Source organism: Oncorhynchus keta, chromosome 28 (genome assembly GCF_023373465.1).
Source record: "Oncorhynchus keta strain PuntledgeMale-10-30-2019 chromosome 28, Oket_V2, whole genome shotgun sequence".
Lineage (NCBI taxonomy): Eukaryota > Metazoa > Chordata > Actinopteri > Salmoniformes > Salmonidae > Oncorhynchus > Oncorhynchus keta.
Window position 1 is genome coordinate 41,593,462 of NC_068448.1, and position 24,655 is coordinate 41,618,116.

The following is a 24,655-nucleotide window of genomic DNA, read 5'->3' on the forward strand; positions in this document are numbered from 1 at the left end:
GATTGAGAACCATACCAGGCCAAACACAGAAATAGCAAATCATAGAAAAACTAACATAGACAACCCTCCCAACTCACGCCCTGACCATACTAAAACAAAGACATAACAAAGGAACTAAGGTCAGAACGTGACAGTACTGTAGGTGACACCATGTGCTCTTTTTACTACGCTACTTTACTACGCTAGCAAGCGGGAGACATGGAGTTTTTAAAAAAAAGTTAGCAGGAGGGGCTAGTAGAAGCGCCTGCGCCGACATCCGGAAAAGGCCGGTTGAGGGCACAATGGATGGAATTACGTCAGCAAACCAGTCGAGATGGAACGGCGGGGATCCATGTCGACAAAGGTTCCAGGCCAGTTGGCAAAAGAGGTAGTGTAGCTGGAGTAATTTTGTTTGCTAGCCGGGAGATGAGCCTGGCTTACGGGTAACTGGTGCTTGCTTCGGGACAAGGGCGTTAGCCACTATAGCCACTTGGTAGCAGCTAGCTAGCAGCGATGATCCGATGCAAAGGTCCAGAGCTTACGGCAAGAATCCGGTAGTGTAGTGGATTCTAGTCGTGTTAGTGAAGAATCCGGGAGGCATCAGCTGTGTAGCCGAGCTGTGTAGGGTCCACTGAGCAGGCCGGGAGGTGAGCCTGGCTCAAGGCTAGCTTTGGGGCTGGGCCACTCAGTGGCAGCCAGCTAGCTGGGATGATCAGGAGTAATGGTCCAGGGTTTACGGCAGGAATCCGGTGTTGTAGTGGAGAAAAACAGTCCAATACTGGCAGGCTGGCAAGTATTATCCAGGCTAAAAGCGGCTGGTGTCTGTGCAAAAGGTAAAGGCTGCTAACAGTGACTAGCAATGACTAAATAGCTAGTAGCTAATTAGATGGTTAGCTTCTGATGGCTAGCTTCTGATGGAGGTTCTGGCTATAAGGTCTAGAAATAGCAGATCCGTATGACATCGGGTGAGGTCGGTTGCTGGAAGGTATATTTAATTTAAAAATGGAAAAAGAGATTGAAAATATATTTAAATATATACAAAAAAAGACCAACAAATACCAAATTTACACAGGAGAAAGACAAACAACGTCTGCACTGCTACGCCATCTTGGATACAAAAATATTTATTATTATTTTCAAAACACAGTTTGTGCCTGTATTTAGTATTCATGCTAGTGAGGGCTTAGAATCCAATCTCACATAGATACATTGTTGCAAAGGGCACCAGTGTCTTAACAGCGCGATTTGCCAAGGCAGGATACTCTGAGCGCAGCCCAATCCAGAAATCTGGCAGTGGCTTCTGATTAAATTAAATGTTCACATAACCACATGTTGCAATTTCACCTAACTCACTCAGGTGCTTAACTATATCATATTTGATATTGTCCGTAAGCTTGAGTTCATTTGCACACAAAAAATCAGACAATGATGGAAAGACCTGTGTGTTGTCCTTGTTAATGCAGACAGAGAAGGGCTCCAACTTCTTATTCATAGCCTCAATGTTGTCCAGCACATAGAATATAGTTGCAGATTACAGGGTCCCTGTAACCCTAGATTCCGATCGTTCAGGCGAGAAAAAACATCACCCAGATAGTCCAGTCGTGTGAGAAACTCATCATCATGCAAGAGGTCAGACAAGTGAAAATTATAGTCAGTAAAGGAAACTTTAAGCTGGTTTCTCAATTTAAAAAATGTGTCAATACTTTGCCCCTTGATAACCAGCGCACTTTGTATGTTGTAAAAGCCTATATCATTGCATAATGCAGAAAATATATGAGAGTTCAGGGGCCTTGCTTTAACAAAGTTAACCATTTTCAATGTTGTGTCCAAAACGTCTTTCCAGCTGTTAGGCATTCCCTTGGCAGCAAGAGCCTCTAGGTGGATGATGCAGTGTAGCCAAGTGGCGTCGGGAGCAACTGCTTGCATGCGAGTATCCACTCCACTATGTCTCCCTGTCATGGCTTTTGCTCCATCAGTACAGATAGCAACATGAGCGCCAGCTACGTTTGGCTACATACGGACCGTTAGTGGAATTTCCGCGATTGCGTAACGGTTAATGTGATTGGATGTTAATTATTTGACTAGGCTACCTGTATTAGACATTTTGTTGTTATTTCGCTGAACACTATATTTTATTTTTGGCAGCGAAACGAGGCTACTCAGGCAAGAGAAAAAAAACTCACCCAAATGTATAGCCCCATTAGAAAATACACGTATCAATGTACTGGTTGAAAATGTGAAGAAAAAAAATATAATAATAATAAATATTTTATATACACAGTTAAAGTCGGAAGTTTACATACACTTAGGATGGAATCATTAAAACTCAACCACTCCACAAATTTCTTGTTAACAAACTATAGTTTTGGCAAGACGGTTAGGACATCTACTTTGTGCATAACACAAGTAATTCTTCCAACAATTGTTTACAGACAGATTATTTCACTAATTCACAATTCCAGATAATTTAAACAAGTATGGGAAAAAATAAAACACTATGAAAAATCTGGGAAACCAGGCCTGGTATTCATAGCTGACTTTGAAAAGGTCTTTGATAAAGTACAACTTGAATTTAAATATAAATGTCTGGACCATTTTAATTTCGGAGGATCTCTTATACAATGGGTTAAAGTTATGTACAGTAACCCTAGGCGTAAAATAGTAAATAACGTCTACTTCTCAGAAACAGGAGTAAAACATGATATGTATTATGGCCATTGAAATGTTAGCTATTAAAATCAGATCCAACAATGGTCAAATTAAATCATCTCTAAAATATCGCTATTTTTAAAACCAGCAACAGAAAGCTGGTTGCAATTTCAGTTTAATCCACCAGAAAAGAGAGAACAAACATATTTTATATTTCAGATTCTTCAAAGTAGCCACCCTTTGCCTTGATGACAGCTTTGCACACTCTTGGCATTCTCTCAACCAGCTTCACATGGAATGCTTTTCCAACAGTCTTGAAGGAGTTCCCACATATGCACTTGTTGGCTGCTTTTCCTTCACTCTGCGGTCCAACTCATCCCAAACCATCTCAATTGGGTTGAGGTCGGGTGATTGTGGAGGCCAGGTCATCTGATGCAGCACTCCATCACTCTCCTTCTTGGTCAAATAACCATTACAAAGCCTGAAGCTGTGATGGGTTATTGTCCTGTTTGAAAAAAATGATAGTCCCACTAAGTGCAAACCAGATGGGATGTTTTTATTTTCTTTATTTAACCTTTATTTAACTATGCAAGTCACTTAAGAACAAATTCTTATTTACAATGATGGCCTACACCGGCCAAACCAGGACGAAGCTGAGCCAATTGTGCGCTGCCCTATGGGACTCCCAATCACGTCCGGTTGTGATACAGCATGGACGGTGTATCGCTGGTGTATCAATGGTGTATCGCTGCAGAATGCTGTGGTAGCCATGCTGGTAAAATGTGCCTTGAACTTCAAATAAATCACTGAGTGTCGCCAGCAAAGCACCATCACACCTCCTCCTCCATGCTTCATGGTGGGAACCACACATGCAGAGATCATCCATTCACCTAATCTGCGTATCACAAAAATACAGCGGATGGAACCAAAAATAGCAAATTTGGACTCATCACACCAAAGGACAGATTTCCACCACTCTAATGTCCATTGCTCATGTTTCTTGGTCCAAACAAGTCTCTTCTTCTTACTGGTGTCCTTTAGTAGTGGTTTCATTGCAGCAATTTGACAATGAAGGCCTGATTCATGCAGTCTCCTCTGAACAGTTGATGTTGGGATGTGTATGTTACTTGAACTCTGTGAAGCATTTATTTGGGCTGTAATCTGAGGTGCAGTAATGAACTTCTCCTCTGCAACAGAGGGAACTCTGGGTCTCCCTTTCCTGTGGCGGTCCTCATGAGAGCCAGTTACATCATAGCGATTCATGCTTTTTGCAGCTGCACTTTAAGAAGCTTTAAAAATTCTTAACATTTTCCAGATTGACTGACCTTCATGTCTTAAAGTAAGGATGGGACTGTTGTTTCTCTTTGCTTATTTGAACTAAATATGAACTTGATCTTTTACCAAACAGAGCTATATTCTGTATGTCACCCCTACCTCGTCACAACACAACTGATTGGCTCAAACACATCAAGAAATAAACTCCACAAATGATCTTTGAACAAGGAACACCTGTTAATTGAAATGAGTGTACAAAGCTGTCATCAAGGCAAACGGTGACTACATTTGATTTGTTTAACACTTTTTTGGTTACTACATGATTCCATGTGTTATTTACATTTACATTTACATTTAAGTCATTTAGCAGACGCTCTTATCCAGAGCGACTTACATATTTCGTAGTTTTGATGCCTTCACTATTGTTCTACAATGTAGAAAATGTGGTAGAGCATGGCGCTTGTAACGCCAGGGTAGTGGGTTCGATTCCCGGGACCACCCATACGTAGAATGTATGCACACATGACTGTAAGTCGCTTTGGATAAAAGCGTCTGCTAAATGGCATATATTATTATTATTATTATTAAAATAGTACAAATAAAGAAAAAACCTTGAGTTTGCTGATGACACAACAGTGATGAAACAGCCTATAGGGAGGAGGTCAGAGACCTGGCCGTGTGGTGCCAGGACAACAACCTCTTCTTCAATGTGATCAAGACAAAGGAGATGATTGTGGACTACAGGAAAAGGAGGACCGAGCACGCCCCATTCTCATTGACGGGGCTGTAGTGGAGCAGGTTGAGAGCTTCAAGTTCCTTGGCATCCACATCACCAACAAACTAACATTGTCCAAGCACATCAAGACAGTTGTGAAGAGGGGACAACCAAACCTATTCCCCCACAGGAAACTGAAAAGATTTGGCATGGGTCCTCAGATCATAAAAAGATTCTACAGCTGCACCTTCGAGAGCATCCTGATGGGTTGCATCACTGCCTGGTATGGCAACTGCTCGGCATCCAACCGCAAGGCACTACAGAGGGTAGTGCGTACGGCCCAGTACATCACCGGGGCCAAGCTTCCTGCCATCCAGGACCTCTATACCAGGTGGTGTCAGAGGAAGTCCCACATTTTTTTCAAAGACTCCAGCCAATCTAGTCATAGACTGTTCTTTCTGCTACCGCACGGCAAGCGGTACTGGAGCTCCAAGTCTAGGTCCAAGAGGCTTCTAAACGGCTTCTACCCCCAAGCCATAAGACTACTGAACATCTAATGAAATGGCTACCTAGACTACTTGCATTGCTACTCTCTGTTATTATCCATGCATAAGTCACTTTAATAACTCTACCCACATGTATGCGAACCGGTCGACTCTGTACAGGTAACCCCTATATATAGCCTTGCTATTGTTATTTTACTGCTGCTCTTTAATTATTTGTTACTTTAATTTCTTATTTTTTAGCTATCTTTCTTAAAACTGCATTGTTGGTTAAGGGCTTGTAAGTAAGAATTTCGCTGTAAGGTACATGTGACAAATACAATTTGATTTGATTAGATCACTTGTTTTGATACTGCCCATATGTAGCTTGTTTTTGGTCACAGGTTCAGGAATGGCCGAAAAATTGCAACATTTACATGGAGCCACTGTATATTTACAAACACTTAAATATGGGGGATTGGAAATGATGCAGACAATTTACATAGAAACCACAATCTGTCTTCAATATTTAAGCTGATCTACCCCCTAAATAAACACAAGTAGACTAATAATACCTGCCCATGAACTCACCGCTTCAGCAGAGTATAAACAATGCAAGCCAAAAAAAGTGAAACAATGTGAGATATGGCATGGAATATATTGATTTACAGTAGCAGTACACTGATAGGTTATTGATACAGTTTAGAGATGGCATTTGCAGATCGAGAGGGGGAGCGAGAGAGAGAGAGAGAAAGAGAGAGGCAGACATGTTGTCTGGGGCGAGTATTGAAGATGCAGCCAACATGGTAATAGCACGGCCGTGTGTGTGTGTGTGTGTGTTGAGAAAATAAGCATGAACGATTTAAGATGGAGGATGGGTCCAAAACGAGCAGCTCTCTTATGACTGATGATGTTTGTGTCTTTGAGAGCCATTAGGCAGCTGTTTTCAGGCGTGACGCTAGGCAGGCACAGGAGGGAGAGGGGGAGGAAGAGAGGGAGGGAGGCAGGAAGTGAGAGGGGAAAGGAGGAAAGGAGGATAAAGACAGAGGGGTAGAGTGAGGGGCGGCATTAGGTAGAGGGGATGATATAGAGAAGGAGAGAAGAGAGAGGATAAAGAGAAAGACGGGCAGAGGAGAGTGAAGGGAGAGAGACTGAGGAACAGTGACACAAGAGTCGGGTGCACAGGTAGGTCTGACTGTACCTTGATCATGTGTCTGTGTATGGGAGCCAAAATGTGTTACTGTTTACCCAACCCATGTTATATCACTTTGCAATGAAGACTTTGTACTGAGGAACATTCTCTCACTTTCCACTCAAACAGATCCGTAACACTAGCTTTGTGTGCGTGTGTGTGTGTGTGTGCGTGTGTGTGTGCGTGTGCGTGTGTGTGTGTGTGTGTGTGTGTGTGTGTAAGGTAACAGTTCACTTGTGTTAGTTACACCTCAACTAACACAAGTGAAATGCACAACACACTCAGGAGGGGCAGACAGAAATGAGAGAGAGAGAGAGAGAGAGAGAGAGAGAGAGAGAGAGAGTCTAAGTTCTCTGACTCAAAACGGAGAAAAGAAATCAAGAAGAAAAAGCCTCCCACGATAACATGAGTCATACTAGAGAAAAACTCAACGAACAACAAACAAACACATGTCTAAAAAGGGTTATTGAGCGGAGGCAGACAGGCTGGTGCAACGAACTGAGGCAGAAAACAAATACTAGTTCATGAAAATAAACTATAGACTATGTCATTCTCTTTGGCCCGTCTACGTTGATGTTTCAAAAGCATTTGACTAATCTCTGTGATGCGATTCCCCAATGTGGTATATCTGTACTAAAAAGGGTTTTGTAATGGAGTCGAGCAAACTCCAGGGTTATCCACATACTTTTGCATTTAAAGTGCATGTGTATGTTTTCTATACCTGTTTGCGCCTCTCCCTGTGGAATTCCTGGTCCCCGGCAGCGTTTGGAACTGCCGATCTACAGGCAAGAAATGCAGGTTCATCTCAGCCTATGCTACCCTTCAATCCCTTGACTTTTTGGCCCTGACGGAGACATGGATCACCCTGGAGCACAGTGCTACTCCAGCTGCTCTCTCTTCATCCGACTACTTTTTCCGAGAGCATCTGGTTCTAATTCCTCCTAAACTGAGATTCTCTTTTCTCCCTCTCTCACCTGTCCATCTCCTCATTTGAATTCCATGCTGTCACTGTTCCAACTCAAGCCACTCACATTGTCATCTATCACCCACCAAGGTGCCCTTAGAGCAATTGACACCTCGATAAGATCATTTCCTGAAGATGGCTCACCACCCTTCGTACTTGGCGACTTCAACCTGCTGATGTCTGCCCTCGATTAATTTCTTTATGACTCTCTCCTTCCCCTCCTTGCCACAGTTGACCTCACACTTTCCCAGTCCCCTTCCACTCACAAGGCAGACAATACGCTTGCCCTCATCTTAACTAGAGTCTGTACTCCTACTAATCTCACTGCAACCTCCATCCGGGTTTCTGATTACTCATTTGTTTCCTTTTCTGTCTCCCTTTCCTCCAACCCTAGCTACTTAACTCCTACCAAGATGGTAATGCAGTTTTGCAATTTTTGCGCTCCTCTTCTACCTTCGCTCCCTTCTGCTAAACTAAACTTCCGGAGGACCTATCATCCTTTCACCTCTTCCTCTCTACCTTCACCTGTATCCGCTGCTAAAGCCAGATTCCTTCACTCAAGCTTCTGCCTCTAAGCCTAGGAAACTATTTTCCCACCTTCTTCTCCTTCCTTAATCCTCCACCTTTCCCCCTCCCTGTGGACGACTTTGAGAAGACCCCATCCCCTCCTCCCTTCCCCCAGACGATCTCTGGAGACCTTCTCCCATTCCTCACTTCCCTGACCACCGGCTGCGGTCCCTCTGCGTGTCTGGCAGATGTCTCAGCGTGGATGTCAGCCCACCACCTCAAGCTTAAATTTGACCAGATAGAGCTGCTCTTCCTCTCGGGAAAGGTCTCTGCCCACTCAAAGACCTCTCCATCGCGGTTGACAACTCCACGGTGTCCCCCTCCCAGAGTGCAAAGAACCTTAGCGTGACCCTGGACAACAAACACCCTGTCGTTCCCTGCAAAATATCAACGCAGTGACTCGCTCCTGCAGGTTCATGCTTTACAACATCCGTAGAGTACGACCCTACCTCACACAGGAAGCGACGCAGGTTCTAATCCAGGTACTTGTATTCTCCCGTCTGGACTGCTGCAACTCACTGTTGGCTGGGTTCCCCGCTTGTCCCATCAAACCCCTGCAACTTATCCAGAACGCTGCAGCCCGCCTGGTGTTCAACCTTCCAAGTTCTTCCATGTCACCCCACTCCTTCGCACAATCCACTGGCTTCCAGTTGAAGCTTGCATTCTACTACAAGACCATGGTATTTGCCTATGGAGCAGCAAGATAATTTGCCCTTCCCTACCTTCAGGCTATGCTCAAACCTTACATCCCAACCCGAGCACTCCGTTCTGCCACCTCTGGTCTCTTCGCCCTTTCACCCCTACGGTAGGGCAGTTCCCAATCAGCCCAGTCCAAGCTCTTCTCTGTCCTGGCAACCCAATGATATCCTACTTTATTGAGGAGAAATGTACTTACTATGACCGTGACATGTGGTTGCCCCACCTGTCTGCTAAATGACTTAAATGTCAAATATAACGCTGGGAGAGGCAGACAGACGAGACAGACTCAGGCTTCCTGTGTCAGATAAAAGTCTCTCTCCTCGTTCTTTTTTGGGTGCGAGAGAGGGGGCAAGCAGGGAGGCGGGCGAGCGGGCAGGCGGGGGATGGGGATGTGGTTGTATGGTGAGCGAGGGGAGGGAGTTGTGAGGCTAGGCGACACAGACAGCGGCGGCTGTTGCCCAACCAGCCAGCCGGCCCCAGTTTCATAATCTCTGTTGACAAAAGAGAAGTGCAGCGCGCCCTGGTCAGATCATGTAAACACCCAGTAGGAACATGAGACAGTCAGACCTGCTGTCTACAGCCGTGCTGATATTTAGCTCACTGCTCTGACAATGACTGGCTGTAGTCAGGTTGGTGACCTCCACTATAATTAGCCCAGTTAGGAAAAATCCATAATCCATATTGCATTGGGTTGACACTAGAGAATGGTTGGCATGCAGGACTGACTGAGGCATTATGGGTAGAGGAGTCTTTCTGGTGATCTTCGTCCGTGTGACACGATGCGGCAGAATCCCAGAGTCACTTGCAGATATCCCACTTCTCCACTCTACCCCCTCCTCTCCATAACCATCATTCTCTCCTCCCTCTCTTCCCCTGATCTACTCCTCTCCTCCCCCTGCTCTCTATATACCACCTCTAAAGGCATACTCTCTCTCTAATATCCACCCCCACCTCTCTTCCTACACCACCACCATCCCTCTCTTCACTTGAGTGCGGGTGTGTTTCTGTCACCTGCAGACTAAGGTAAAGATTAATGCTTTATTTCTGTCTCTATGGCAGGCAGAGCAGGGAGACTAATTAGATTTCTCCTGCTGCCTCCCCAGCAGCCTCTCTCTCTTTCCACCTTTCTCTCAAACCTCCCTCTCTCTACTACAAAATCTGCCCTCCCTCTCTCATCCCTTCCCTCTTTCGGCCTCTCTCGCTATCCTCTGTATCGCTCACCCAATTCTTCTTCCTTTCGCTGGAACCTGTACCATCTCCCAGGGGAGAACGCTTTGAAACGCAATATATGACAAATCCAAAATGGCTCCTGGAGTAATGGCCCATCGGTCTAAATGTCCATGTCCTCCCGTGTCGCTCAACCTCTATGGTCTGGCCAAGGGGGTCAGAGAGAATGTTGTGCTGCATAACAGATGAGTAAAAAGTCAACAATAGAGATCTCACTCCATTCTCACTCTCTGTCTACAACAGATTATAGGTCTAGTCCACCTAAACAGGTAACCATGCCAACAGCCGTGTGATGACAAGTGACCCACCTTGTGATGGAGCCTGGAGTGGACGAGACGAGTTCTCTCTTGGAGATAATGGTCCTATTCTGGACTGGTCTACTGGTCTTCTACGCTGGTGTCTATAAAACACACACAGAATAATAATAATAATAATAAGCACTTTTGCAAGACATTTTATATTCTGTTAGGTTGTCAAAATTATGTTTATACGTTATTAATCAAGTTGTTAATGACCACCCAGGAAACATCATTCACATGGTAATGAGGAGCAGGAGACATGAGGCAGGAAGCCTGGGGCTTTCGGTAAACGTCGGACGCTTTGTGGGAACGCGCTCACACACACACACAACTTCTGAATCACGAAAAAGGGAGTGACATGACTTTGACAGCAAGTACAGAAGTATTAGAGAGAGACCGAGGGGTGAGCGGTCGAGTGCCTGTGAAACCAAGCCAACACGCACAAACAGACCACTGGCTTAGACTAGACCTCCATCCTAACAATGTTGCCTTTTCATTTTTGTCCTGGGCTGAAATACAGAGAGGAAGAAGCGCCTCGGGGAGAAGAGAGTACTATCCTCTTGGGGTAAGGAGTGTGTAACCATGGTGAGAGGTAGGCGTTTCCATGACACCCTGCCTTCAGCGTGAGCGAGCAAGACGGCCAAGCCACCGGGATGTCTCATGTTCCTCTGTGTACGCGCATTGTGAGTGCATGTGCATACGTGTGTGTGTGCATTTCACTCTTAGTCTACACCTTGTAGTTTACGAAGCATGTGACAAATAACATTTGATTTGATTCTTGTTGTGCTTTAGATTGTGTAATGCACGAGTGTATGCATGTGAGAGAGAGAGAGAGAGAGAGAGAGAGAGAGAGAGAGAGAGAGAGAGACAGAACATGTGCCTGCATGTATAGGTTTGTACATCAGTGTGTGTGTGTGTGTGTGTGTGTGTGTGTGTGTGTGTGTGTGTGTGTGTGTGTGTGTGTGTGTGTGTGTGTGTGTGTGTGTGTGTGTGTGTGTGTGTGTGTGTGTGTGTGTGTGTGTGTGTGTGCCTGTACGTGCCTGTGTGCCATACAGCATCCAGCCTGACCGTTGGCGGCACCGTTTGATGAGGACCAGATGGGGGCTGTCAGGGGGTCTCTAGTTATGGTGACGTATGGATCCTCAAAACCAACAAAAGACCCACCGTCAGCCGATGGGTTTCCTATTAATTGAGAGGTGGGAAATAGAGTGAGAGAAAGAGGGACTGGTTAACCAGGGTGGATTTATAGCATGTCCGTGACCAAAGGGGAATCAACTCTTTTTTTGACCAAACATTCTCTGCTACACACACACACACACACACACACACACACACACACACACACACACACACACACACACACACACACACACACACACACACACACACACAGACATCCAGTGAGTGTTTAAGCATTTGGGGAAAAAAGGGGACAGAGAGGCCTTCAGTGGGATCATTAATGCACCATTGTGCTCGACTCGCATCAACTCTGAGCTTTAGCAAAGCCCTAAAGAACAGCACCAATAAATGCTACAGTAGTTAGCTGCATGTGTCGCTTCTGTATACATATTGCGCCTTGAAGAACAGTGAGAACGAGCTTAAGATGCATTGAGTGTGTGTTCAGCTTACAGGCACGGAGGCACGCTCTCTCTGAGGCTTTTCCAGACCCCTCTTCTCATCTCATCTCATCTACGCTCTCTGTTTAGCCCACTCTGCTCCTCAATTACACTTTGCACAAAAAGAGCCTGTGCTTTAACTATAAAAGAGACTGGGGGTGTGCGTGTGTGCGCGCGTCCCTCCCTTTATGTGCACGAAGCCGCCGCCGCGGCATATAACCACACAAATCACTAAATGATTCACATCGTCTCACCTTGGTCTTGTTAAACAAACACCATTAAAGTCCAAAGTGATTTGAAGACAGATAAAGGATTGTTCCCCTTAATAATTACAGTCTTTAGTTCCATTCTGCGCTCGGCGCACCCGGTGGGTCCGCCTGTCATCAATGTCTGGCCTCAACAACACAGCCCAAGGCTCTGCTAAATAATGGAGAGAATGTGGAAGAGGAGGGAAGGAGGAGAAAGAGATGACTTGGATCTCAGACTGGGACTGCGCGGGGGGATCTGGAGAGTCAACTGGCGAGTCCGACAGTAGTAGGGAGGCTACAGGTGCAGTAGGAAAGCATGGTCCGACTGCCTGACTGTCCCTGTAAAGGACTGCCACAGGTAGAATGGGGAGATCAGCCTCAGTTCAACGGAGGGCGAAGCCTATGTGTTCGTCTGTCCATCGGCCTGTCTGTCTGTTTGCACCTGGAGATCTGCCCGATGTTGCATACGGGCAGGCAGCCAGCAGACACACCTCGATTCAAAACACATTCATACCATAACGGACTATCACGACAATGCAACTGCAGCTTTGGGGCAGAACACATTTGTGTAGTGAGCAAACGACATACTAAAAAATGGCCAATGATATACTCTCACACATACAGTAAGAATCTCTCCCTCCCCCCTTCTGTCTGACTCTCTTTTTCTTTGTGTGTTCTGGCACAGAATAAGGGAGACTGTTTCTGCGTTAGCCAGCACACACAAACAGCCCAGTAAGGCCCACATAAAGCTACATTATATGTGTGTTTGTGTGTGTGTCCTCCTCAATCATGGGTGGGCTCTGGGTGACTCTGCTTTAGCTGAGCCCTATTCCCCTCCAACAAAACCGGCACTTACAGACTAGTAGAATAGGAGCCAAGCTACATGTTGGCACCTGGCCTCCCCTTAAACAAATCACACCACAGAGGCTAATAATATATATATTTTTTTTAAATAAAAAAATGGATCCACAGTCCAGCTCAGCTCCACAAAAGAGGGGCTACCAGAGAGGGGGGAGTGGGGGAAGGCCATCATACAATCTATATTCTCCCCAAGTTCATCAACAACATCAAAAAAGGAGCTTGTACAAAAACGGACCACTGACTCAATTTACGACATGAGACGGCGGGTGACAGTCTCTGCTGTCCTAGGTCCCTAATTCCAGCCAATCCGAAAGGGAGTAGCAACATTTGGACATTTGGAGACACAGTGAGTGCCTTCATTGGATGTGTTCCTTGACTAACACTTGTGTTTGGAACAAACACCATCACCAGACAGAGCCGCGGCTCCAACTCTTACCAACAATACCTCCACAGGCAGGGACAACTTAACAAACAGAAAGAGGAGGGTGAAATAAATGGACTGGTCCCAGATCTGTATGTGCCTTAGGGGCAATTCCACGGTAACGGAATTGTGCATGAGACTCCGATGTTTCCCTTTCAAATGTATGCCAAACAAAAACCATTGATTCCAAAAGTGCTACAAACCATACAACTCTATGCACAATGACTCCCTTTAACAATTTACACCGAACATTTTACAAAAACACATTTACTTTATTGGTCATTGAACTAAAGTAAGTGGATTTACACCCAGTAACGGAATATTATCATTGGTCGCTGATCTGTACTACACAGAAATGCATAATTCTAGATATGAATATCATTCCCTTCATGGTGATGTATCCTAATAGCTCCTTTGCATAGTTATTTGACACACAGGCTAATTTAATGAGCCCCGCCCCCCCAAACAAGACCAAATTTGGTTGGTCCGAATGGGACCAAATCTGAACCAATCATAGACGTTTGGCTTGGGCGGTATACCGAATATACAGTGCATTCGGAAAGTATTCAGACCCCTTCACTTTTTCCACATTTTGAAGCATCTTTGGCAGCGATTACAGCCTTGAGTCTTCTTGGGTATGACGCTACAAGCTTGGGACACCTGTATTTGGGGAGTTTCTCCCATTCTTCTCTGCAGATCTTCTCAAGCTCTGTCAGGTTGGATGGGGAGCGTTGCTACACAGCCATTTTCAGGTCTCTTCAGAGATAGTTGATCGGGTTAAAGTCCAGGCTCTGTCTAGGCCACTCAAGGACATTCAGAGACTTGTCCCGAAGCCACTACTGCGGTGTCTTGGCTGTGTGCTTAGGGTCGTTGTCCTGTTGGAAGATGAACCTTCGCCCATGTCTGAGGTCCTGAGTGCTCTGGGACAGGTTTTCATCAAGGATCTCTCTGTACTTTGCTCCGTTCATCTTTGCCTCGATCCTGACTGGTCTACCAGTCAATGCCACTGAAAAACATCCCCACAGCGTGATGCTGCCACCGCTTCACCGTAGGGATGGTGCCAGGTTTCCTCCAGACGTGACACTTGGCATTCAGGCCAAAGAGTTCAATCTTGGTTTCATAAGACCAGAGAATCTTGTTTCTCATGGTCTGAGAGTCTTTAGGTGCATTTTGGCAAACTCCAAGCAGGCTATCATGTGCCTTTTACTGAAGACTTGATTCCATCTGGCCACTCTACCATAAAGGCCTGATTGGTGGAGTGCTGCCGAGAGGGTTGTCCTTCTGGAAGGTTCTCCCATCTCCATAGAGAAACTCTGGAGCTCTGTCAGAGTGAACATTGGGTTATTGGTCACCTTCCCTGACCAAGGCCCTTCTTCTCCCCCGATTGCTCAGTTTGGCCAGCCGACTAGCTCTAAGAAGAGTCTTGGTGGTTCCAACCTTCTGCCATTTAAGAATGATGGAGGCCACTGTGCACTTGGGGACCTTCAATGCTGCAGAAATGTTTTGGTACCCTTCCCCAGATCTGTGCCTCGACACAATCCTGTCTCTACGGACAATTCCTTTGACCTCCTGGCTTGGTTTTTGTTCTGACATGCCTGTTTTTGATTTGTCATTATGTGGTATTGTGTGTAGACTGATGATGATTTTTTTATTTAATCCATTTTAGAATAAGGTAATGTAACAACATGTGGAAAAGTCAAGGGGTCTGAATACTTTACGTATTGTAGCTACTTTTTAAGTTGATACCTGCAGTCAACTATTGCCTAATAATATGTTAGGAGATAAAGCGTTCTTAAAATTCACCGGTCACATTATTTTACAATATGAAGCTTTACCGTAGTTCCCCAGAATAGTTGAGTCAGTTATGTGTTTGATTGTAAACAGCACAACGGGAGACGACGGGAGCTGGTGAGTCCATAGTGTTCTATATCTATTGGCGAGTGTCCGTTGTGCAGCACACATGAGGTAATGAAGTTACACTTGTGTGCAATTCACTGCCAAAATGTTTGATAACTTGTTTGATCCAGAACTGTGGATGAGTTGTCTGTACAGCAGCCATTTTCCCCCTGTGCTTCCAACTAGCGTTTTTGTTCCTACTCCGCTCTGCTCTGTGTACACGTGCTGCTCTTCCTTCAGAAAAGCCTGCATCACAGCTTTGTTCACGTGCACAATTTCTCTCGTTCACTTTCGCTTGTAAATGTCCACACACACCGACAATGGCATTCGGTGGCTACTAGCTATGCTTGTACAACTTTATAAGATAGATTTGCATGTTTTTGCAATTAGCATTTAGTTAACAGCGCCGATTTTGCAATTTGTTTGTGCTAAATTAGAATCTAGTAATAGAGGCCCAATCAACTTTTCTTGCATTTTTAGCGCCCACTTGTGTGCTATGCTGGTAATACCGTAAATACCGGGAAAAGAGAAGGACGGTATGACAATTTGAAAATCTGGACACCTCCCCAAGCCTAACAGACATCTATGTTTCTGACATCAAATTACAGCACAGTAGAGATCAGTGCATTGCACAGCACAGTAGAATACAGTATAGTTCAGTACATTAGTGTAGTCAACTCGTGTGCTCTGCTGTGTACTGTCCTCTATTGTGCAGTACAGTATTATACTCTACTATTTTTACTTCACTGTACTATACTCTCCAAACTTGGGTCTGGTCTGGCCTGGACCAAATCATGGACATCTATGTTTGGACCAAACATCTACATCTGTAGACGTTGAAACGAAAGCCGGTCCGGACCGTACCAAATAACTATGTCTGTGGACGTTAAAACGAAAGCCGGTCCGGACCGTACCAAATAACTATGTCTGTGGACGTTAAAACGAAAGCCGGTCCGGACCGTACCAAATAACTATGTCTGTGGACGTTAAAACGAAAGCCGGTCCGGACCGTACTAAATAACTATGTCTGTGGACGTTGAAACGAAAGCCGGTCCGGACCGTACCAAATAACTATGTCTGTGGACGTTGAAATCAAGGCCAGGATGGACTGAACAAATTGGACTCAACATCCATGGACACCCGGTGTCAGTCGGTGCTCAGTGGGTAAGGATGCTGGTTACAGTGAATAAAAGCGAGGGCTTATGAGTAGGTGTCAGTAAGAGCTGGGAGAGACATTAACTGGAGAGAGAGAGAGAGAGAGAGAGAAAGAGAGAGGTTGTCCAGACCATTTTCACACTTGCTTTGACCACACAGAAAAAGAAAACAGTTATGAACATAACAGTATGCCAGTGGAAGGGGAAGACTGTAGCATGTGACCCAATTCTGGTTTGTGACGACTAAGATTACCCATTGTAGCCAATTCAATTGCAGTAATTTTGTTAATGATTTTGCGGAGAATCTGTTACCAATTTGTATACCAAATAGATGCACTACATGACCAAAAGTATGTGAACACTTGCTTGTCAAATATCTCATTCCAAAATCATGGAGTTGGTCCCCCCTTTGCTGCCCAAACAGCCTCCACTCTTCTGGGAAGGCTTTCCAATAGATGTTGGAACATTGATGCGGGGACTTGCTTCCATTCAGCCAAGAGCATTAGTGAGGTCGGGCACTGATGTTGGGTGATTAGGCCTGGCTCGCAGTCACCGTTAAGATTTCCCTTCACTGGAACTAACCCGAAACATGAAAAACGTCCCCAGACCATTATTCCTGCTTCCCCAAACTTTACAGTTGGCACTAAGCATTGGAGCATGTAGCGTTCTCCTGGTATCCACCAGACCCAGATTTGTCCGTCGAACTGTCAGATGGTGAAGCGTGATTCATTACACCAGAGTCCAATGGCGGCGAGCTTTACATCACTTTACGTTGACGCTTGGCATTGATTATGGTGATCTTAGGCTTGTGTGCGAATGCTCGGCCACGGAAACCCATTTCATGAAGCTCCTGACGAACAGTTCTTGTGCTGACGTTGCTTCCAAAGGAAGTTTGAAACTTGGTAGTGAGTGTTGCAACCGACAGGCAATATTTTTACGAGCTACGCGGTTCAAGCACTCGGTGATCCCATCTGTGAGCTTGTGTGGCCTACCATGTCGCAGCTGAGTCGTTGTTGCTCCTTGACGTTTCCACTTCACAGTAACAGCACTGGGGCAGCTCTCGCAGGGCAGAAATTTGACGAACTGACTTGTTGCAAAGGTGGCATCCTATGACGGTGCCATGTTGAAAGTCTCTGAGCTCTTCAGTAAGGCCATTATACCGCCAATACCTTTTAAGTATTTTTTTCTGGAATCATTTTCTAAGATTCCTTTTCCATCTGTTTGACCAGGAAGCAAAGCATTTGCTTATTCCCAATATTTAGGATATAAAATGGTTGAAACATTTATCTATGCCTTATTTTCTAAAAAAATATATAGATTCAGCTTTCAATCACATGTTGGTGATACCTATGTGAGAATGCTGTTCATCGACTACAGCTCGGCATTCAACACCATAGTACCCTCCAAGCTCGTCATCAAGCTCGAGACCCTGGGTCTCGACCCCGCCCTGTGCAACTGGGTACTGGACTTCCTGATGGGCCGCCCCCAGGTGGTGAGGGTAGGCAACAACATCTCCTCCCCGCTGATCCTCAACACGGGGGCCCCACAAGGGTGCGTTCTGAGCCCTCTCCTGTACTCCCTGTTCACCCACGACTGCGTGGCCACGCACGCTCCAACTCAATCATCAAGTTTGCGGACGACACAACAGTGGTAGGCTTGATTACCAACAACGACGAGACGGCCTACAGGGAGGAGGTGAGGGCCCATATTATTATTATTATTATATTAGGGCCCTCGGAGTGTGGTGTCAGGAAAATAACCTCACACTCAACGTCAACAAAACTAAGGAGATGATTGTGGACTTCAGGAAACAGCAGAGGGAACACCCCCCTATCCACATCGATGGAACAGTAGTGGAGAGGGTAGCAAGTTTTAAGTTCCTCGGCATACACATCACAGACAAACTGAATTGGTCCACTCACACTGACAGCGTCGTGAAGAAGGCGCAGCAGCGCCTATTCAACCTCAGGAGGCTGAAGAAATTCGGCTTGTCACCAAAAGCAGCAAACTTCTACAGATGCACAATCGAGAGCATCCTGGCGGGCTGTATCACCGCCTGGTACGGCAACTGCTCCGCCCTCAACCATAAGGCTCTCCAGAGGGTAGTGAGGACTGCACAACGCATCACCGGGGGCAAACTACCTGCCCTCCAGGGTACCTACACCACCCGTTGTTACAGGAAGGCCATAAAGATCATCAAGGACATCAACCACCCGAACCACTGCCCATTCACCCCGCTATCATCCAGAAGGCGAGGTCAGTACAGGTGCATCAAAGCTGGGACTGAAAAACAGCTTCTATCTCAAGGCCATCAGACTGTTAAACAGCCACCACTAACATTGAGTGGCTGCTGCCAACACACTGTCATTGACACTGACCCAACTCCAGCCATTTTAATAATGGGAAATGATGTAATTATATCACTAGCCACTTTAAACAATGCTACCTTATATAATGTTACTTACCCTACATTATTCATCTCATATGCATATGTATATACTGTGCTCTACATCATCGACTGCATCCTTATGTAATACATGTATCACTAGCCACTTTAACTATGCCACTTTGTTTACTTTGTCTACACACTCATCTCATATGTATATACTGTACTCGATACCATCTACTGTATGCTGCTCTGTACCATCACTCATTCATATATCCTTATGTACATATTCCTTATCCCCTTACACTGTGTATAAGACAGTAGTTTTGGAATTGTTAGTTAGATTACTTGTTGGTTATCACTGCATTGTCGGAACTAGAAGCACAAGCATTTCGCTACACTCGCATTAACATCTGCTAACCATGTGTATGTGACAAATAACATTTGATTTGATTTGATTTTATTTTATTTGGTGCTCATGGGTCCTTTTACATGGAAATGCCCTTTGTGAACTTCTCTGACTATCATTGCCATGCCGTAAAATCTGATCTAGGACCTGGTTAAGATCACTCCTCACTGCCGTCCTGAGATCAGAAATAACTCTGCTAGCAGGCAGCAGCCCAGGGTGTGTCTACCGTGGCTGCCACCAAACCCCCATTTACATATTCAAAAAATAAGGAAATAGGCGTTCGCATGAGTCATCCCTTCCAAGAACCTACAGTACCTACTGCAACTCCAACATCCCTAACCTTAACTCAACAGTCAAGTTCACACACACACACACACACACACACACACACACACACACACACACACACACACACACACACACACACACACACACACACACACACACACACACACACACACACACACACACACACACACACACACACACACACACACAGGGAAGACTCAAAGTTTCTAAGTCCTACGTAATGATGAAACAGTTTGGTGGTAGGAACTCTCTCACAGAACTGAGTAGTTTTGTAGTCAGACATAACTGTTGTCATCCTACACAAAAGTTCACCATACACAACGGGATAAGTAAGTCGTTGAGCTAATCTACAATCCGATTAGCTAGTTTACCACCCACCTTCCCTAGAATGGGCCAACCGGAGTTCAACCTTCCCTAGAATGGGCCAACTGGAGTTCAACCTTCCCTAGAATGGGCCAACTGGAGTTCAACTGGCACTTGAGTTGCTGAAGCCATGGACTGCGGTCCAAACTGATCCAGTGTGTGTAGAGTAGAGCAACAATAGAACTACACTGAGCCAAAGCTGTGGCCAGCCATGTGCTGAGCATGTGTGTAAATGTGCACAGAGCTGCCAGTGTCAACGCCTGCACTGTTATAGACTGAGGAAAGGGGGGAGAAAAGGGAGAGGCGGAAGAAGGAAGAGGATGAGTTATTTTTGAACTTTTGTGAGTGTAATGTTTACTGTTAATTTTTATTGTTTATTTTACTTTTGTTTATGATTTACTTCACTTGCTTTGGCAATGTAAACATTCGTTTCCTATGCCAATAAAGCCCCATATATTGAAATTGAGAGAGAGGTCATGAGCAGATGAGTTCCTGCATTTTTCAATTTCTTAAAAAAAGATTTAGAGTTAGATAAACTGAGATTTTTTTTTGTCAGGGACATATACAGGAGGCTACCTTGTACAACATAACATTCACTCCAAATCAAAACTCAAAACATACAACCTGATTTTGTATGGAATTACAGAATCACCTAAAGGGCTTATAACTACCAAAGATGATTATTCCAAAGCTATACAGCAAATCCTCTGGAAAACAACAGAAACCTGAAAACACCATCATACCTGGAACTGAGTGAGTCATGTTTAGTCTGAAGCTATATTTTATTTCCAAAAGCCAAGAAGATAAATACATTACTTTATAAGGACTGAATGCTAAATTAAGGCTGCCAAGCTTGATACAACCTCAATTAGCACTGACATGTCAAGTGAGTGGTGTCAAAGACCTTTAGCCCAACAATGGCAGGAGAGTCACACAGTCTACTCCAACCAAATGGAGAGGCCTTAGAAGCTGCCTCCTGCTGTTCAGAGGTAATTAAAATACAGTACCCTGTGTATGTAAAGTATAATAAGACACGAAAAGAGCACAAAATGAAGCTCCTTATGGAAAATAAAGAGACACTTTTTTGCTGACTATTATAAAAATGGGAACATCAGCAACCTCATCTTCCACACAGACCATCCCCTGGCATGGTACAGTGCTACATTAGCACACTACCCCAAATGCCCAGAGTAAACTGCCTCCTACTTAGTCCCAGATGCTAATATATGCAAATTATGTATATATTAGTAGTATTGGATAGAAAACACTCTGAAGTTTCTGAAACTGTTTGAATGATGTATGTGAGTATAACATAACTCATATTGCAGGCAAAAACCTGAGAAAAAAATCCAAACAGGAAGTGGAAAATCTGAGGTTTGTAGTTTTTCAACTCAGCCCCTATTGACGATACAGTGGGATATTGGTTATGTTGTACTTCCTAAGGCTTCCACTAGATGTCAACCATCTTTAGAACGTTGTTTGATGCTTCTACTATGAAGGGGGGCTGAATGAGAGGGGAATGAGTCAGAGGTCTGCCAGCAGCCACGAGCTCAGTCACACGCGCATTCACATGAGAGGTAGCTCCTGTTCCATTGCTTTTCTACAGGCAATGGAATTCTCCGGTTGGAACATTATTGAACATTTATGAAAAAAACATCCTAAAGATTGATTCTATACATCGCTTGATATGTTTCTACGGCCAGTAATATAACTTTTTGGAATTTTCATCCGACCTTTCCGCTGGATTTGTTTACCAAACGCCCTAACAAAAGGAGGTATATGAACATAAATGATGAACTTTATCGAACAAATCTAACATTTATTGTAAAACATTTATTGTGGAACTGGGATTCCTGGGAGTGCATTCTGATGAAGATCATCAAAGTGAATATTTATAATGCTATTTCTGACTAATGTTGACTGCGCAACATGGTGGATATTTATTCTGGCTGGTTTGGGCTCTGAGCTCCGTACTCAGATTATTTCATGGTATGCTTTTTCCGTAAGTTTTTTTTTAATCTGACACAGCGGTTGCAGTAAGGAGAAGTTTATCGAAAGTACCATGCATAACACTTGTATTTTCATCAACATTTACAATGAGTATTTCTGTAAATTGATGTGGCGATTTTTGGAAATAAATATGCACTTTATCGAACAAAACATACATGTATTGTGTAACATGAAGTCCTATGAGTGTCATTTGATGAAGATCATCAAAGGTTAGTGATTAATTTAATCTGTATTTGTGCTTTTTGTGACTCTTCTCATTGGCTGGAAAAATGGCTGGGTTTTTCTGTGACTTGGTGGTGACCTAACATAATCGTTTGTGGAGCCTTCGCTGTAATACTTCTATGTTTGAGAAATTTGATTCATGAGATTTCTGTTGAATTGTATTTGGCACCCTGCAATTTCATTGGCTGTTGGCGAGGGGTTCCGCTAGCGGGAACCCCGTTCCCAGACAGGTTAACAAGTGGTGGAAACTCAGGATATTAGACAACGAGGACTCTGAGTCAGCTAATATAAATCTCTATAAGTCGAACAGAATTGGTACAGGGCAACCCCAAACAGTTTCAGCTGGACTTTCACATAATCAAAGAATTAGCTCAGCAGGAGAAGCTCTCCCTTGAAAAAGATACCCCCACCCCGAGCGGGTCAGACCAGACCTCTTCATTATTTAACCCCACAAACGAGCAACCCCGAGCGGAAAGTCAACCTCCCTGCACAGAGTACTACCCTCTCATTGAAATGAAGGATACATTTGCCCAGCTGGAGGTAAGGCAGGTGGAGCTGGAACAGCAGGTGATTACACTCCAGGCAGCACAGACCCAGACAACAGTCCAGCACAACAACACCTCCTTAACCAGACCCGGAGAGCTGGAGGTGGAGAGAGACAGATCTGCACTCTGGACTATGGTGATGCAACTTCAACAGGAGAAAAAGCAGGAGCAGGAGAAGAACAGAGCACTAGAGGAGAGGGTCAGACTCCTGGAGGAGAGGTAGAAGGGGGATGGAGTGTGACAGAGAACAACCCACTAGAGAGGTGGCCACCCCCGCAGAGAAGCCAGCAGAACAGCCCACCTCAGCTCCCAACAAAAGTCTCGACACCACAGGAGAACAGTCCACCCCAGACCCTAACCATGTCGACATCACAGCGGGACAGACAAATGAAGAACCCCAAGCCCAGGGGATCTCACCCCCTCTGAGCACCCCACCTGTCAGCCCTCATGACAACCCCCCCACACCCACTGAGGACATACACAAGACACAAATTGTTCTTCTTATGGACTCAAATGGGAAATATATACAAGAAAATAAACTTTTTCCCAAACACAGTGTGTCTAAACTCTGGTGTCCAAACACCCAGCGCGCCCTAGACCTTCTGTCTGAGGACCAACTAGGTTCACCTAGCCACATAATAATACACACAGGCACAAACGACCTGAGAACACAGCAGGAAAGGGTGGCCACAGCACTGAACGGAGTGATTGAAAAAGCTTATTCTACTTTCCCCAATGCACAAGTGGTTATATCCACACTGCTACCACGAAAAGACTTCCACCCTGATACCAAACGCAATTATTTCCCATGACTGTGCCTCAAAACCAAATGTTTACCTGGCCCACCCCTCCACCCTAGACTTGAACAGCCTTTGTGACCAGGTCCACCTATACAAGGCAGCAGTGCCCACCTTCACCTGGACCCTAAAGGACATCGCTCTCAAACGCAGTCCCAACACTTCACACAGGAGCAACAGATCACTAGACACCCCGCCCAAACAAACAAGACACTCTCCCAGACCCTAGACATACACATAGAGGACCCACGCTGAGAGGACCTACATCCAGACCACAACACCACCAGCCACATCCACACCCCCACCCCCACCCCAACCAATCAACACCCCCCAAGTCAACCATGCCCACACCCCATTTAGGACCCCTCAGATCAGACCTATGCCCCTCCTGCCCACCCCATGCACCCCACCCCCGCAAAGAGGGCCTCAACATGGAAGTCACACATATGCCCAAACCATGAGTGGGGAAACAGGCCCAACCCCCACTCTTACACTAGCCCAAGCCAATGGCATGTACCAGATGCTCAGCAGGATCTGCTCACATTTACTGGTCTGATGCAAAACCACACGACCAACAACACTGGACAGTTTATGGAACACAAAGCCTTCACTATCTCATCCTGGAATATCCAAGGCCTGAGGTCATCTGCCTTTGGCCTAAAGAGCAGGAACCTGGACTTCAAAGAAATCAGAAATACAGACATTGTCATCCGACAAGAAACATGGTACAATGGAGACAGACCCACTGGTTGCCCTCTAGGTTACAGAGAGCTGGCAGCCCCATCCTCCATACTAACAGGTGTGAAACAGGGAAGGGACTCAGGGGGTATGCTAATTTGGTATAGAGCAGATCTAACTCTATTAAATTAATCAAAACAGGAACATTTGGCTAGAAATTCAATTTAACAGAGAATAATGTCCTCCTGTGTGCTACCTATATCCCCCCACTAGAATCCCCATACTTTAATGAAGACCGCTTCTCCATCCTAGAGGGGGAAATCAATCATTTCCAGGCCCAGGGACATGTACGAACGAGTCTGTGGCGACCTAAATGCCAGAACTGGGCAAGAACCTGACACCCTCAGCACACAGGGGGACAAACACCTGCCTGGAGGTGACAGCAATCCGTCCCCCATATGCCCCCTTAGGCACAACTATGACAACATAACCAACGAAAATGGGTCACAACTCCTGCAGCTCTGTCGCACGCTGGGAATGTACATAGTCAATGTTAGGCTTCGAGGGGACTCCTATGGTAGGTACACCTATAGCTCATCTCTTGGCAGTAGTACTGCAGACTACTTTATCACTGACCTCAACCCAGAGTCTCTCAGTGTGTTTACAGTCAGCCCACTGACACCCTTATCAGA

The 24,655-nt window shown here is 45.2% G+C and overlaps 1 protein-coding gene across 4 annotated transcripts in view; it reads right to left on the minus strand.

Moving 5' to 3' along the window:
* Positions 1–24,655, minus strand: part of LOC118361376 (nuclear receptor coactivator 3-like) — a 117,511-nt gene that overhangs the window by 31,270 nt on the left and 61,586 nt on the right. The window contains exons 2-3 of one of the 4 annotated variants that reach the window (XM_035741256.2): positions 10,058–10,149; positions 9,744–9,923 (exon numbers count right to left, since the gene is read on the minus strand). The exons of 1 other annotated variant lie outside the window; for it this stretch is intronic. The gene's annotated coding sequence lies outside the window, so the exon portion shown is untranslated. Of the gene's footprint in view, positions 1–9,743; positions 9,924–10,057; positions 10,150–11,088; positions 11,231–24,655 lie in introns of all 4 variants that reach the window. 2 more of the 4 variants (XM_035741254.2, XM_035741255.2) reach the window with 2 other exon arrangements.